This window comes from Fukomys damarensis, unplaced genomic scaffold (assembly GCF_012274545.1).
Source record: "Fukomys damarensis isolate Sample0158 unplaced genomic scaffold, DMR_v1.0_HiC HiC_scaffold_18, whole genome shotgun sequence".
In the NCBI taxonomy this organism is placed as follows: Eukaryota; Metazoa; Chordata; class Mammalia; order Rodentia; family Bathyergidae; genus Fukomys; species Fukomys damarensis.
In genome coordinates this window covers 51009634-51026185 of record NW_022900930.1, presented here as the reverse complement: position 1 = coordinate 51026185, position 16552 = coordinate 51009634, and the positions used below count along the sequence as shown (strand labels likewise).

The following is a 16552-nucleotide window of genomic DNA, read 5'->3' as shown; positions in this document are numbered from 1 at the left end:
CCGCTGTCATCTTTGCAGACTCTTCACGGCATCTGGATATCTCAACTCCTGACCCCCACCCACCCCTGGTCTGCTGTTGCTCCAGCGACTGTCCCCAGTTCACGTCCCCAGGCCATTTTCTGCTCCGGTGCTTTCATCTTGCTGAAACAGGGTGCGGCAAAAGGAGTCAAAATGGAACTGCATCCCTGCAACCTACACACTGCTGCATACACTCTCCCTATTGTGTTTGCTCTCCACCCCACCCCGTCAAATTCTATCCTCAGGCTTTCTTATTTGGAACCAAGTAGACTGCAGTGGCAGCCAGGAAGAGGACAGCTCCTGTGGCAGATGCTAGTAGCCCTTTGGTAGCGCCTTCACCAAGGAACGCAGAAAAGCAGCACATCCTGGAAAAAACTCTGCTGGCTCTATCTGCAGACGAGGGTCAGAGCAGGACCCCAACAATGATGACTGTAAAGGCCCTCTCAGAATTCACATCTAGGGATAGCCCAGGGATGACTACAGTTTGTTTTCTCCATAACAGAAAAAGGTCTTCGTTGGTTGGTTGGTCCTTTTGTTTTGTTTTGTTCCCATTTTGGTAGCTATAGTAACAGTTGGAAACATTTTCATTAGGATGAGCACAGTATCAGCATCGTGTATTTTAATTGCACTAAAAATTATGCATTGACTACCACAGTGCTAGAATGCAGGTATGAATGAGTGCAGTCACAAAAGGGACAACTCTGTCAGGACTTCAACACTCAGAGAAAAATACAGAGTTTAACTGCAACATGCTATTTTTCGAGTTAATATTGTCGATTTTGTGTGTGTATGGTTCATTCGGTTAACAAATACATATTGAGTATCTTCTGCATATAACCCAAAAATAAATGTACCTTTCCTAAGTCTGGCTGAATGCATATCATACATAAAATCTGGTCTTAAACAGTGTAATTTCATAATCCTCCTCATCATCTTAATCAGCACGGGGTACCTTGGGCCAAAAGAGAAAGGGAAGAGAAGACTTTCTGGAAGGAATACTTGACTAACATTCTATCCCACAGTCTTCGCCTTTCAAGGAGTCGAGTACATACAGCGCATGAATTACAATGTCGTACTCAGGAGTGTATTTTGTAAATTTCTGGGACAGAAAATTCCATCAGCACCACCTCTCTGCTGCTCTACTCTCCCAGTTGAGAGGAACCAAGCAGAAACCCTCCAGGCTTCTGCCTGGTGCAGATCAGAGCTTGCAGCGGTGGATCCCTGTGCAGCCTCTGCCTCAGCCCTGTGGACCGCAGATCCGGAAAGCCTGAGCAATAAACTCAACTCAATGATAGCGCAGGTGCAAGATAAAGGGTAATAAAAATTCATTACCTGGCGTAACAGTTTTCCCTGAGGCTCCTGCAGGCTCTAAAGGGCAGGTTTGTGGATAATTAAATACCGTGGCATGTGGGGGGCTCGAGTGCCCCTCCTCCGCCGCTCCCTCCAACTTATTACTGTTTGACTAAGATGAAGTCTCAGGAGCGGCCTTCTGCTCCACTGGAATTCTCTACCGTATGGCACCGTGAACAACGAGGGACACGAAGCACCAGGCAGTCGAGACGCATCCCGAGCATGTGCGGCGGTCGCGGAGAAGGTCATCGTATTATGATCAGAGCATCGTATTATGGATCTAAAATCAAAAGATAAGACAATAAATATCTTAAAAACATAACAGACTCCTTACCTTTAAGATAGGGAAATGGATTAAGCAAGACACCAAAAATGTGCTCTGCAAAAAGAAAAAAATTAAAACTATATTTACTATTTACATCAGAATTAAAAGTTTCTGTTCCTCAGTTTGTAATAGCTAAATCTTGGAAACAGCCCATTTGCCCATCCGTTGGAAACTGGATAAAGAAGATGTGGTTTTTCTATAAAATGGAATATTACTCAGCCATGAAGAACGAGAAAATAGATTCATTCATAGGAAAATGGATACATATTGAAGATATACTCCTAAGTCAAATAAATAAGTCACACATGTATAAATACCGAATAGTTTCTCTGGTGTGAATAATCTGAAATAATACATAAGATCCTAATAAGATTACTGACATTGAGAAATGGGAAGGAGCTAAAGGTGTAGGGAAGGTGGGATGGGTAGGGGAAGGGTAAAAAGGGAAAAGAAAAACGTGTGAGATAATGAAAAGATGAAAATAAAGTGTTTGTAGATGGGGAGGGAAGGAGGGGGTGAAGGGAGGGCAGGGGTAAGGGGAAAAAATGAGAACCAAGACTTGTCATGTAGAGGTACAAGATCCCAACAATGAATGTAACTGTACTGTATCACTAAAATGTACCAATAAACTCAATTAAAGCTGAAAAAAAAGTTTCTGTTCCTCAAAAGACACTGTGATGATAGTGGAAAGGCAAGCCATTGGGTATGAGAATATATGTGCGGATAAATGATCAGATGAAGTTTTGCATCCACAAAGTATTCTTAACCTCTGTTAGTCACCAAGAAAAAGGCAGGCAGCCTAATGTTTAAAAATGAACAAATTACTCGAACAGGCACAAATAGTTACATAAATGTCAAATGAATACCATACTGAGATCCTACTACCCGATCCCAGAGGGTTGTCATGAAAAACACTGGCAATTCCATGTTTGGGGTGAGCAAAGGAAGCCCTTGCACAGTGGTGAGAATACAGACTTGTACTTCTGTCTTTGGAAACTGGTGCATAAAGCCAAGCAGCACATTTACACACCCTGTGCCATGGGACTCAGCTTCCCTGTAAATCCAACAGCTACGAAGGCACAGCTGTGCCCAGGATTTGCAGGAGCAAGGTGTCATCAGTATTTTTCATATTGACTAAAACACTGGAAGCAACCCAAATGCCCAGTGGTAGAATGGGAAAATAAATTGTGGAGTATTTCAGTGAAAATGAAACGACCTGCCACTCAAGGGGCGCATGGTTGGACCTCACAAACATGCACTTGTGTGGAAGAAGTCGACACAGAAGAGTGACTACGGCACTGGTTCCATTTATAACAAGTTCGAAGGTGGGGAAACACATCCACAGGAGCCAAGGCATGGCTCTCCTGGGACAGACAGCTGCAGACATCCGGGGGGCCTCAGTCTCCAGAAGCTCTTTTTCCTAACCTATCCCAGCCTTCACAGGTGAGGACAAGAACTTCCTCAATGGACTTGGTTTTCTAAATGGCACTGGGAGCCCTCTTGTGATTTTTTTTTATCCCACGGTGCATAGTGAAAGCACCTGCGCTTCTGCGGAGCTCCAGAGCCCAGCTCAGCTCTCTGCTAAAGGTCTGGGAAGACGCCGGCGTCGCAGGAAGGAGGCGGTGCAGCCCTGCAAGCTCCCTGCACTGAGCCCCCAGGAACGACGGAGACACAAAAGACCACTCCAGTCCACAGAGCCGCCTTCTTTTAGTCCTACTGCGATGTATTTTGTTAGATTTTTGTGATAAACCGTGCCATCTTAGCCATGTGTCCCCCTGCAGTGCAGTGGTAGTAAGACCACAGCCAGCTCACCGTCCTTCCCCAAGACACTCTCCATCTGCAGAACTGACACTTCCTCCACTAAACACAAACTCCCGGTCCACCTTCCCCAGACCCTGGCTACTCTGTTTTGTCTTTATGAATCTGCCTGCCCCAAGTGCCTCGTACAAGAGGAGCCCTGAACTTTTTGTCTTTTCTGAGACTGGCTTACAATGTCCTCCAGATTCGGCCATAAGGCATCTTCCTTTTTAAGGCAAAACAATATTCTGCTGTGTTGTAGACCACATTTTGTTTATCTCCCAGCCACTGACGGAAGCTTGGTTTGTTTCCACATTTTAACTATAGCAACATATTTTTAATTTGAGGTTCTTTGTGGCCAAATAAAGATGAAGGACTGGGAATGTAGCTTACATGTGTGAGGCCCTAGGCTTGATCTTCAACGTGGAGAAAAAGGACTCAAATTCTTTGAGTCTTCTCCCATCAAAAGGTAGAACTGATGTTCTGTGCACTGAAATCTGGATGGGTTCTGTGACTGCTTAAGAGAACAGAAACAGCTGGAACCGAGCTCACCTACAAGCTGACGGCTTCCTCTCTCTGCTCATTCTGGGCTACGGTGCTGGACTACAATGCCAAATGCAGGTGTCCCGAACTCTGTCCTCGCTGACCCCTGCCTCCCTGCCATCCCAAATGGAGGAGAAGCTCAGTTCTCCTATTTGTAGTGTAAGAATCACCAATCTAACCCAAAACCACATTCCTGGCCCACAGAATCTTCAGATATAATGAAATAATTCTTTTAAGCCACAAAGCTTTGGTGCACATTGTGATAGAGTAAGAGACAATCACAACAACCTTGACTGCAAAACTTCAGAAAAATCCCTTCAACTGCAGTGGACTCTCCCACCAAAGAAGACCTTTAAATATCAAAGGAGCCAGGGTAGATGCATTAGTCAGCTCTTCTGTCCCTGAGACACAATATACATCACCCAAAATTTAAAGGAGGAAAGGTTCGATTTGGCTCATAGTTTCTGGGAATGCAGTTCATGGTCAGCAGGAATGTGGTGGTGGGAGGTAAGGTAGAACAAAAGTGTTTAACCAGTGGTGGCCCACAGCAGAGCAGGGAATCGGTGCCATAGAGGAAGGGGTGAGGAACTAGACATCACTTCCCAAATCCTCCACACCATGACTCCCCAGACACACCCAGAAGTGAGCTCCACCAATCCCCTAGGTTGATCCCAAAGCCAACCATGTTGACACTCCACTTTAAGCACCACAACAGGAAAACTCACCTCAGGGCCAGACTAGGAAACATTTGGTCATCCCAGAAAGGTGCGAAGGAGTGGCCAGGGCAAGGAAACACACTGGAATGCCAGCCATGTGGTCCTGAATTTGCTCACTTACTCAAGTTGCATTAAACACACACTGTGAGTTAAGCATTGTTCTGAACACTGGGCAGGCCAAGAGAAGTAAGTCACACACCCACCCTCCCTTGTGTAAATCTCCTTGTTCTCACAAATACCTGTTGCTTTAGCTATTCTCCCTGCTGGTTGTCACCTGCGATCCTAGCTTTCCACTTGCAGAGGTGGGGTTTTACTGTCAGCCAGGACATTAAGATTGCTCTTAATATCCTCTCAAGTGGCTCTAAAATCTCCTCTCTCCCAGGAAAAAAACCATTTTTCCTATCTTTTAAAAACAAACTAAAATTAAAAAAATATAGGTACCACTTAAAACTAGCATTTTCTAGTGTCTCCAAATGAAATGTGTTTCTGTTGGTTTCGATTATGCCGTCTACTAAAAGTTTTCTGGGTATATTTGAGAATTCATGGGAAAGACAGAAGCTCACTGTTAACTTCTTAGTCTAAGAAAACTCAAGGGGGAAAGTGAGCAGAAGACAAATAACTCTTAGGAAAAAGCTCTTGCTTTGTACAAGAAGACATAGAGAATCAATTGATCCTAACAGGATTTGACTGCTGTCCAAGGTTGGTGTCCTCGGTTTCCCATGTTTAGCTGTGTTTTATAAATGTCTGAAGGAAGGCAGATGAAGCCTTGCTTGCCTTGCAGTGCAGACGGAGCTGCTCTGAAGGGAGGGGCCAATGTCCACCCTCCTGGCTCTCCTTGGGACTGCCCTTCTACTGTGCACCACGAGATGTGCCTGTCCCTAGGCCATGCAGCTCAAAGCTGGGCACCGGAAGTGACCCGTTCTACCAGGTGTGCACCTTTAGCTTCACCTGGACAGTGTTAATGAACAGCGGGCCAGAAGCAGGTCCTCCCACACTCTCCCCTGCCTGTGGAACTGCGGATTTCTCCTCTTTCCTGTCACGTCTGCTCAGCACCAACACAGAAGTCCATCTCTCATTTATCTCACAACTAGAGTGGGGAAAGGGCCCTGTTGCACATCAGGCTCATGTTAAGCCCACTCCACCCATTAACTGTGGCTCAGGCGGAATACACCTAGGGCTGCCTCATCCAAAGTATCCCAAATTCAAAGAATTATAGCTAATGTACTTGAATTAGCCAGAGAAGCAGAACCATAGGATACAGAGAAACACAGAACAAGACTTACACGTAAGATGGGCTTGTGCAGTGAGGGGAGGCCAAGAGGTTCAGCGTCTGTAGCTGGTCCAGGTTGCTTTGTTCAGGTATTTGTTGCAGTGCTGGAAAGCTGACTCACATAAAGGCCGCAGAGCCAAGGAATGACGCAGTAAGTCTCCACCCTCATGTGAAGACCCGGTTCTGGGAGAGCAGATGCCCTGGGCAGGAGGACGCACGTCCCAGTTCAAGCAGAGAGAGTCAGCTCACCTCTCCTTTGCCCTTTGTTCACTCGGAGCACTCGGTGGATAGGACAATAGCCACTCACACTGCTGAAAGCAATTCTTCTTCTCCACCCACCAATGTAAACTACACCTTCCGAAAACACACACACACATGCACCAGGCAGTCGTGTTTTACCAGCTAGCCTTGTACCCTCGACCATCATGGCGCTTCTCCAAGCCTGGAACCCACAGAGCCACAGCACGAGGTCCTTCTCCTCTGCAGCACCACCACTGGCAAACCTTGCACCAGCCCCCCGCAGTGGGCCCCTGGGGTGATCCAGCCCACATTAAGCACAGCTGCCACACCGTTGGGTGTAGATTGGCCAGCGCTGTAGCAGCCACAAGGTAGGATCCCCAGCTCTGTGCTCCTCTTGTCCCATCTCCCTTCCCTTTACACTGTCCCCCTGAGATGCCAGCATGGTTCCCAAGTTGTGACCTGATTTTCAGTCAAAAGTAAGAATGTCTGGGTGAGCTATGAGAGACTGACTTCAAAAGCCCTTGGCCTGTTCTGTGGCTGTTTCTCAGTTTCTTAGTAAAATTCTCTAGCCGTAGCCTGGAAGGTCTAAGGATAAAAATTCAGCTGGTACAGGCTGTCACTCCAGAGTCAGAGGGTGCTTGGGTCCAGGAATACCAAGTTGCAGACTCTCAGCAAGGCAGCTCTGCGCCTCTTGCCTTCATCTGCAATGAGAAGCTGAGATGCGTCCTGGGACAGGGCTGTGGTGAGGACAGCGGAGAGAGGTTTGTGGACGCTCCCACCCAGTGGTGGAATTGCACCATCTAATACCTTAGGGGAGTTATCCTTGTGACCATGGCCAGGTTTTCTTTTTTTTTTTTTTTTTTTTAAGGAATACCAAGTTGCAGACTCTCAGCAAGGCAGCTCTGCGCCTCTTGCCTTCATCTGCAATGAGAAGCTGAGATGCGTCCTGGGACAGGGCTGTGGTGAGGACAGCGGAGAGAGGTTTGTGGACGCTCCCACCCAGTGGTGGAATTGCACCATCTAATACCTTAGGGGAGTTATCCTTGTGACCATGGCCAGGTTTTCTTTTTTTTTTTTTTTTGGTACCAGGGATCCAATTTGGGTCCTTGCGTTTGTGAGGCAGGTGGCAGAACCACTGAGCTAAATCCCCAGTCAGTGGCTGGGTTTTCTTAGCTAAGCAAGCCTCCTTCACTCACATCAGCCATCTGAGGTAGCATAATCAGAAGGACCAAAAGGCCGTGGGAGTTTCAATAAGGAATGTTTGGGCATGATTTGGTCAGATTACTTTTTCTGTTCATTAGAGTCACCGTAAAATAAGACCTGTTTCTTTAACAAGGACCAAATATTTTCACCCTAGTCTGCAAGGCCTTCTCCATACAAAACCTAAGAAGAAGCCAAAACTGGTCTCACTGCTAGACCTGGGGGAGGTTTTGACATCACAATGATGCCACTGAGCTTTGTAGCGTGAAGATGGGGGAAAGGAGTCCAGGTTCCTAGAAACTTTCCACAGACACTCTATACGTCGGTGCAGTAAGAGAAGCCACCTGAAGAAAGGAAATTTTTAGGTAATATTGGCTTAAGGGTATTTCATCTTAAAAATTACTGTCAGGTCTTGGCAGACAATGACGTCTGGGAAGAGAAGATGCCTAAAACTCAAGTCTGTGCCTGTTGGCCTGGTCGTTCCCTTATCCTCAACCCGGTTTATGTTTAGGTTTGGCGCCTAGCAGCAGCTCCCTTGCTGTGCCACGTCTATGAACAGGATGTAGCTTTCCCTCTACCCCAGTTTAGTAACTCTGTGGTTTACATGGAGTCTTCCTATCACCCCATCCAACCCTGGAGTGACCATGCAGCTCTACAGAAATGTGAAATATCTGATGTATTACTGATAAAAACCTTCGTTACAATCAGACACAAAGAATGGTAACAAAGGCCTTCCCCACACAACTGTGGTAAGCACCTCTGATTTCCCCTTTAGGGCTAAGGGAATTTATCCCGAAAAGGGTTATGGGGCATATCCCCTCTTGCTTTGCACTGAACCTGAAGGCAGCACTACCCTAGGTCCCTCCAAAATGCTGAGTGCAAACAGGAAGGAGGAGGAGAGGAAGAACACAGTCGTCCCTCAGCTCCCAGGGGATGGTCTGAGAAACTCCCTCCCTGCCCTGGTGGGGACTACAATTCAGAAATGCTTAAATCCCTTACATAAAATGGTGTGGTATCTGCTCATAGCCTGCATACATTTTCCTATATACTTTACTTACAACACCCAATACCAGGTAAATGCTGCATAAATGGTTTTCTTCCTGTATTGTTTAGGGGATAAAGACAAGGAGAGAAGCCTACATATGAGCAGTACAGATGCAGTTTTTTAAAATAACTGGGTGTGCTGGTTTAGGCCAATGGTAACAGTAGAGAGTAGTGACAGGGGCAGGAAGCACACAGAGGAAAATGAGTCTACAATTGCATCATCGCACATACCTCCTGGAATCTTGGCATCTTCTTATGCTCACTGAGATTTACTGGGCATCTTTAATGTTCTGACACAGGTGAGGCCCTAGAAACACAAACAAGGACGGGACCATCTCAGCTGCAGATTCAAGCCATATTAATACAAGTATTTTTCTCCATCATACTCCTGAACACCACGACTTGCCTCAGAAAAGAATTCTTGTTTTTATCAACTTGAGCCATTGCAGGGAGAAATGTGTCTTTTTATTTAGCTTCTCGGGTGCTAATCAATTGCTAATTATCTTTAACCATATCGACCTTCTCCCACTGTTTTTGCCACATGCATTAATGAGTGACATTATAAAGAGTACAATTTCATGCATTGAAGGGAACAGGCTCATGCATTATTCACTCCACATAAATACATGCACTCTTATTTGGAACTTTCAAAGATCTCTGAAAGAAGCACGGAGGAGAGATGCAATCTGACAAAGGCAAGAACTGGGACAGGAAAATTATATACAGTGTAAATGGAGAGAAATAGACCGATCGGTGCGGAATTGGAGCTGCGGGGACGGAAGCGAGAGCACCAACATGAGGACAGACGGGACACGTCCGTGCCCCTGCTGTGTAGACCGCCCACGGTGTGCGTCACGTCCCAGACCCTCAGTCCGCCCCCTCTGCACCCCAGTGGGTGGGGTGTGCACACAGAACAGGCCAGGCAGATGAGCACTGTCCGCCCCTCCTCTCCGCTTCCCCACCCTGTGAGCACAGCTAAACCATGGCAGCCATCAAAAAACACTTTTGGCACAACTAAAGGAAAGAGACACGAAGACAAGTGACCTCTTGTTGGCTCCCTCCCTCTGAATTTTCCTGTTCTCTCTTGGCCGTCCAAGGAAAGTGGAGAAGGTCAGTGCCTCCTCCGAACGGCAGTAAGTCCTGTACCTCTGTGTCGTAAAGAAGCAGATGAGAGAAAACCCGAAATGAGACCCCAGAGAGAACCCTGCCGAAGACCACATAACTGGGTTTTGTCCCCAGTCCTGGCAGATGATTTCAAACCCTTGGCATGGGGGGTTACAGGGGTGTCTTTACCAAGTTAAGGGGGGTTGGTGGTGACCCCCACATGGCTTCAGAATAGAAGCTGGTCACCAAGGAGACTACACTATGCTCCTGACTAGAGCTAGGGCTTCTGGCTCCCAAGCCCCAGGAAGTGATGGAGGCTGGAGATCGTGTTCAGACAGGGGTCCTGCTTCATTCCATCCATGAAACTGAGGGACACCAATGCTCAGCTGTGCCAAGAGGGGAAGGGGCACGGTGACCCAGGAGGGGGCACAAGAGCCCCCAGGCCCTGCCCTGGCCTCCTCACGTGCCCTCACTTCATCGGTATCTCTGAATCCTTTATTAGGAAGCTGCAATCTTGAGTATAATTCTTTTGCCCGAGTTTTGTAATAGCAGGTCATGAACCTGGAGGGATTGTGGGAACCCCAAATGTGTAGCCAGCTGGCTCCACTGCAGGCCAGGAGGCCCCTGAAAGGCGGCTGACACCCTAGATGTGGACAGCCCTGCTGACGACCAAGCCCCTTGCAGTGGGATCTGACACTCACGCCGGAATCGGTGTCACAGGTGGATGGCAGCTGGCCTACTTGGGGTGCGGACAGGGCTCGCTCCTTCTACCGAGTTCCTCCCTTTGATGCCATAGCACACAGCACTCTGGGCCCTGACCTGACCACTGACCGGTACAGCTCAGTCACGGGGCATGGTGACACTGGGCAGAGAGCTCAAGTTCTCTTGAGAGTGGTGGTTTCCAGATCTTCTGTTAAACAGCAGGACCCTTCTTTCAAATCAGTCTTATGAAAATAGCCCAAAGCACCCTGTTAGTGGCATTCCCTCAGAGGGGCGTTCGATTTCCCATTTATGCCTGGCTTGCTCTGCTGCCATTAAGGCCCTCGGAGGGCGAGCACACAGGTGGTGTCAGGTGGCACCTCCTGGGATAGTGCCCTTTCCAGAGACAATTCCAGAGCTGCTTTGCCCCGAGGTGCACGTTCCCTGCCTCTCAGGTATACTGGAACAGTCAAGACTGTTATCTTTTTTGCAATACACTTAAGAATAAATATTTTAAAAAACAAATATTAGAGGAAACGAAGAATCACTGATTTTTTTCAATGAAATTGTTTCACATGCTGTGAACGCCTGAGGGCATCCTGCGGAAGAGGCTGAGGAAGTGAGACCCAAGACTGGCGTGTGAAGTCAGGAAAGGGCCAAGGATGAGCAGAAACAAAGAGGCCAGAAGACGGCAGCGCCTGCCCCTGTAACTCTAGCACTCTGGGAGACTGACAGTTCAAGCCCAGCCAGGGCAAATGAACAAGACCCCATCTCAAAATTAAAAATTAAAAATGGCTGAAGATGTAGTTCATTGTGATGGCCCTAGATTCAACCCTCAGGTCCCCCCCAAAAAAAATTTTTTTTAAGAGTTCAGGCAGAAGAAACTAACCTACTGCCACAGAAACACAGCCACAAATCTTGTGTGTCCCTGAGCTCTAGTTTGAAAAATATCTCCTTGTGAGAAGGCAAAAAACTGGATTCACAGCTAAGTAGAGTATCAGTCAACAATGGACCACAGGGCTAATTCCACGTAGTTTGGAACACATGTTCCTGGAAAACTGCCATGTTCACTCACGTACACATCACCTGCGGCTACTTTTGTATGGTGACAGTCCCACAGAGATTGTATGGTGCACAAAGCCCAAAATACCTACTTGTCTGATTCTTTCCAAAGTTGGACGACCCCTGAACTAAAACACAGAGTCCCAGCTCACTCTGTCCAGGCTGGGCAGGAGCACCCAGAGAGCGGAGTAAGGGGAAATTTCCGCTCAGCATTTCAATATCACTGGGCCATGAGGGCAACACAAACACAGACTCGTCTCTGGGAAAGGCACACACTTTGTGCCACACAAGGCTTCCCAGCACAAAGCCCAGCTCACAGTGAAAGCCTGAAGAGCCAAGGAAGAAGCCGCCCCCAGGAGCAAAGGCCGCCTCTGGTGCAGAAGGCTCTCACCGGGGCAGCAGAACTGGAACGGTGGCCTAAAAGTACAGCAGAATCCAAATAACACCTGGAAGTCCTGCAAAAGATTTGAAAAACACAAAGAAGACACAAAAAGAACCAAGTAGAATTTGGTTAGAAATAGAAAAAAGGAAAAGATAAAGGGATGACATAATTAAAAGTTTTTTCATCTATCCTTTTTGATATATTAGAAAAGAAAAAACAGGAAAAATGTTTAATTTTTAAAGGAAAGGAAAACAGTGTCAAAAGTTTCAATAAAAGCTGAAAACACATCCCAATTTTAGACTCACACATCTCAGGTCTGAGCATCTTCTAAGTTGGGTCTGGGTGACCTGGCTTCCTCACCCTGCTGTGCATGTGTGAAAGACACCCAGTTCTCAGGTATGAGAAACAGAACACGGCAGTGGTGACAGACAGCACTTCTGGGGTGTGGAGGACTGTGGCTCCCGTGCTGCTGGCACCTCGCTGGCACTCCAGTCTGCTTCTTCTGGTGGGAAGGGCCGCCTGGCAAGGGGCAGTGGGTGGCCTGACACCCTGGACCTCAGCAAAGTTAGCCACAGCCCAGCACCTGGTGAGCACTGATGGCAGGTCTGCTTCCACAGGGCTGGAAAGCACCATGGCACCAGCCAACGTCCTGAAGGAAGCCCCAAGAGAAACGAGGCAGCCCAGCACCCAGCAGAGCCACTGCGGACCTCTGAACCACAGACACAGAGAGGGGTCAGTGTGTGCTGGTGTGAGAGCCACCACGTGTTGCGTATGACTGATTACATCACAATGCGGAGCTAACATGCACCCTCATCAATAGCAAATATTCACTGAGCTACTTCACTGTGAATCTTTCATTAGCACACCCAAAAAGAACATGTTGGCAACAAATGGAAAGCAAAACACATACAAACACCTTGTGCAAATACAAGGATCCACACTGGAAGAGCAGAGGATAGAAAGTCACTAACATGGTGAGAGGGAAGCTTGGAGCCTGAGTCTGGGTGGGAGGAGCAGGGAACAAAGGCCTTTCCAATAGAGGGGTCATCTGCAACTCCTAGGTCCTTACTGATGGTCCCAAAGATGCACCCCAGGGAGGAGGATCTGGAACCCACAGGAGGGAGCACAGCACCATGAAAGCCGAGTTCAGAACTGATGAACAGATGGGTGAATTCACACAAACACCAACTCTCTAAAACAGCAATAATAAAACATTTGGGGAAATTAAAAACACATTAGAGCTAACACAGTAGAGAAGATAGCACGGGAAAAAGGATTAATCAAAGGTACAGAGCCTTATATTGCTCAGTGGAAAGGTGTAGATTTGAATAACATGAGACTATGCTAAACACACTGTATATTCTAAACTATAACTACAATCACTGAAATTATAGAAATGTAGTGTGAACATTACTGGCAAGTAGACAAAAAAGAAGTGAATAAAGAAAACTGAGCCGGTAGAAAAGAAAAAAATGAATAAAAGAATGATACAAAAAAGTATGAGTGGAGTATCCCTTATCCAAAATGCTTGGAAAGATGTTTCAGAGTTCAGGATGTTCTGATATGGAAATAGCTGCATGGACTTCGTGAGATATATTGGGAAAGGGGCCCAAGTCTAAACAGAAGTGCATTCCTGTTTCATGCACACCTTGTACACATAGCCTGAATGTAATTTCATGAAATAAATTAAATAGTTTCTTGTGTGGCATAGAATTTTATGCTTGTGGTGTTATTCTTCACCTGCACAAAACACCCAAATATAGTATACTTCTTGTAATAATAAGACAGTCTTCACAATATCAGTGACAGAAACTTAGAATTAAGAAGCTCATGCTAATAAAAATGTTAAAATGTTTAACTTAGCTTCTCACAAAGAAAAAACAAAAAAGAAATTCAATCTAGCTGGGGATGTAGCCCAGTGGTAAAGTGCTTTCTAGCATACATGAGGCCCTGGATTCAACCAACCCAAAAAAAAAAAAAAACACTGAAAGTCCAAAACCCTACAGTCAGAATTAAATTTAAAAGTAGTTAACAAACATCCATCTATATAGATATACACGTACATCTCCCTGAAAAAATTAATTAATAAAATTTGGGTGGTTTTGTTTTGTTTTGATGGTGTTTATGTTTTGCTGTTGTTGTTTTGTTTTGTTTTTGTTTTTTGCAGTAGTGGGCATTGAACTGAGGGCCTTTGCGTTGAGCTACATCATCAGGCTTTTTTTAAATTTTGAGACAGGCTCTAGTTAAAGTTACCACTAAGCTGCTAAGTTTCCCCGGGCTGGTCTCAAACTTGCAACCTTCATGCCTCAGCCCCCACGAGTGCAGAATGACAGGCATATGCCAGCATGTCCAGCTCTTTCTGAAAAAATTAATAAAGGTTGAAGCTCAGGCAATCAACATAGAAAAATAACAAAGAAAAAGTCGCAGACATTTAAATATGCAACTAAGACATAACAAATATAAGGATTAAGGTAGTAAACATTTCCCTGACAGCACAGAAGAACGTATGTGCGTGTGTGTGCATGTGTGTGCTTGTGTCAGGAAAATACTAAGCAGAAGAAATAGGTAAATGCAAAAATAAAATCACTGTTGGTGTTAAAGATTGACGAGCCACATGAGGAGGAAAGGATCAGCTTACTGGGAAGATTAGCAAAACTTGCGTCATTCATGTGATCTTAAAATACAGCCCCAAAACCTATGATAAATTTTTTTAATTTATTTTTTTAAGTTCCAAACAAAGACAGTAATATCTGCAGTCACAATGAAGAGTTTCATATACATCTCTCTAAACAAAGGATAAAACAAGCAGAAAAATAATTAAAAGAATACTGAAAATCTAAACAAAACCATAAACAAACCTTTTAATGGAGATGTATAAAACCACGCACTCAAAAATTTAAAAATACATTTTCAAGCATTTGTGAACATCTGTAAAATTGATCGCACACTGGAATTCACAAGAATCCTTAGTCAACATAATTGAATATCATATCGACTGTGCTCCTTGACAATAATGTAGTAGAATTAGAGTACTCAAATGTAGAAGAAAGCCACACAGAGAGGGTTGAAAAGCCTCTAGCATCCATACAGACAGCTTTCTGAGTCAGCATGTTCCCATCTCCTCCTGGAAATCATAAAAAAGCAATAAGAGAACCGAAACCATTTTGCAAACTACATTTTTCAGTGAAACTAGGTGGCAGACACAACCCACAGACTACAAATGAAGTGGAGAAGCGGCCAAAAGCCACTGGTTGGGGCCAAAAACCACTTCACATCAACTAAGAGAACACAGCACTGTTAAAGGCAGCAAACACAGAGAAACACCCCTTCCCAGGCGGAGTGAAAACAAAAGCCAACAACTGCACTCTCACTTGCCACAGCACGGGAGTGGGGCTGCCAGGGATTGGGGGGCTACTCCCAGACCCCGGGTCAGTCGGGGAGCTGGACACCAGCTCACACGGGTGAATCAGATTCGCCTCGGCCACCAGAACTGTCTTTCAGGTTACACAGACAGCAAAAGGTACTAAACATACAAGAACTGAGATCACTGTTCCCATGAGCTTTCTTGAGAAAATTAATAAAGGCTGAAACTCAGCCAACCAAGTTAAGGAAATTTCTAAAAGGTTGTGGTGTTTAAATATAGATATAAGGCATAAACAATTATAATCCTGTAATGGATGTGCTACATAGTCCCTGGTAATATGGAAAGCATCAGTTAAAAATGTGGTAGAGAAATGAGAAGCTTGGAAATTAGAGTAAATTCATTGAATGCTTAATCCAAAACAGCTGGGAGTTTTAAAATACAGCTTAAAGCTAATAAGGTAATTAAAGTATAAACGCACATTATAGTAGTAAGGCAAAATTATGAATAATAATATTAATAAGTGTGAAATTGGTGGTGAAGAGTGGGGTTGGAGAGAAAAAAGAAACAAGCTAATTTTATGATTGTTCTCAGAATGAAATTAACAGATATTCTTTGAGGAAATAGTGTTCCAAGGTAATTATATGATGGTAAAAAGTAACCTCTGAATTAAAAATACCAACTTTCCTAATTATCAAAAGAAGTAAACAAAGAAATAAAGCAACCCGTTCACACAGTACTGTACAATTTTAATAAGCTTAAATGTTTAGAACAGCCCTCGGCTCACAGCAGCAGGGAAGGAAACGCCTCGAGAATCCCTGTCTGTCCCTTGCCCTGCCCACGTACACGTCACCTCATTCCAGGGCGGTGCCCTTGGTCCACTCAGCGGCCTGGCACTCCCGCGCGCGAGCATCCACAGCTGCTACCTCACATGAGAGCTCAGTCCTGACGCTGCGCCTTCTCTGGGTGTGGACAGAGTACAGCGACAGGTCTGCAGCGTTTAGCGTCGGCGTCGTCGTCGTCATCGCACAGAGGAGTTTCTCGGCCCCGCCTCCTCCCGCCCCATAATCCTCTTTCTGAGTCCGCCATTTTGCCACTTCCGGGGCAATCAGCGCAGCCTTTTCAGGCTGGCTTTCTTCATGGAGTGGCCGGCATTTAAGGTTCCTCCGGGTTTTTGCGTGGCTGGACACCTCCTTTCCTCCTATTCCTTACTGAAGTCCCATTGTTTGAGAGCACCACAGCTGACTTACGAGTCACACTGTTGAAAGTCACCTTGGTTGTTTCCAAGTTTTGGAAATCCTTAATGACGCTGTAGTAGATTCGTGGCACGTAGATTTGCATGGACTTAAATCCTAATCCTTTGGATAATGTCAAGGAGCACAAATACTTTATCATCCGTTGCATAAGAATATGCTGGGAAAGAACATGTTCAGCTTTGTAA

At 45.7% G+C, this 16552-nt stretch overlaps 1 long non-coding RNA gene across 1 annotated transcript; it reads right to left on the bottom strand.

Moving 5' to 3' along the window:
* Positions 1-1358: 1358 nt before the first annotated feature.
* LOC104859675 lies at positions 1359-16126 on the bottom strand. Its single transcript, XR_779452.1, has 3 exons — positions 15965-16126; positions 8735-8810; positions 1359-1648 (listed from the first exon to the last, which is right to left on the bottom strand). It is a non-coding gene; the product is annotated as an uncharacterized LOC104859675 (long non-coding RNA).
* Between the last annotated feature and the right edge of the window lie 426 nt (positions 16127-16552).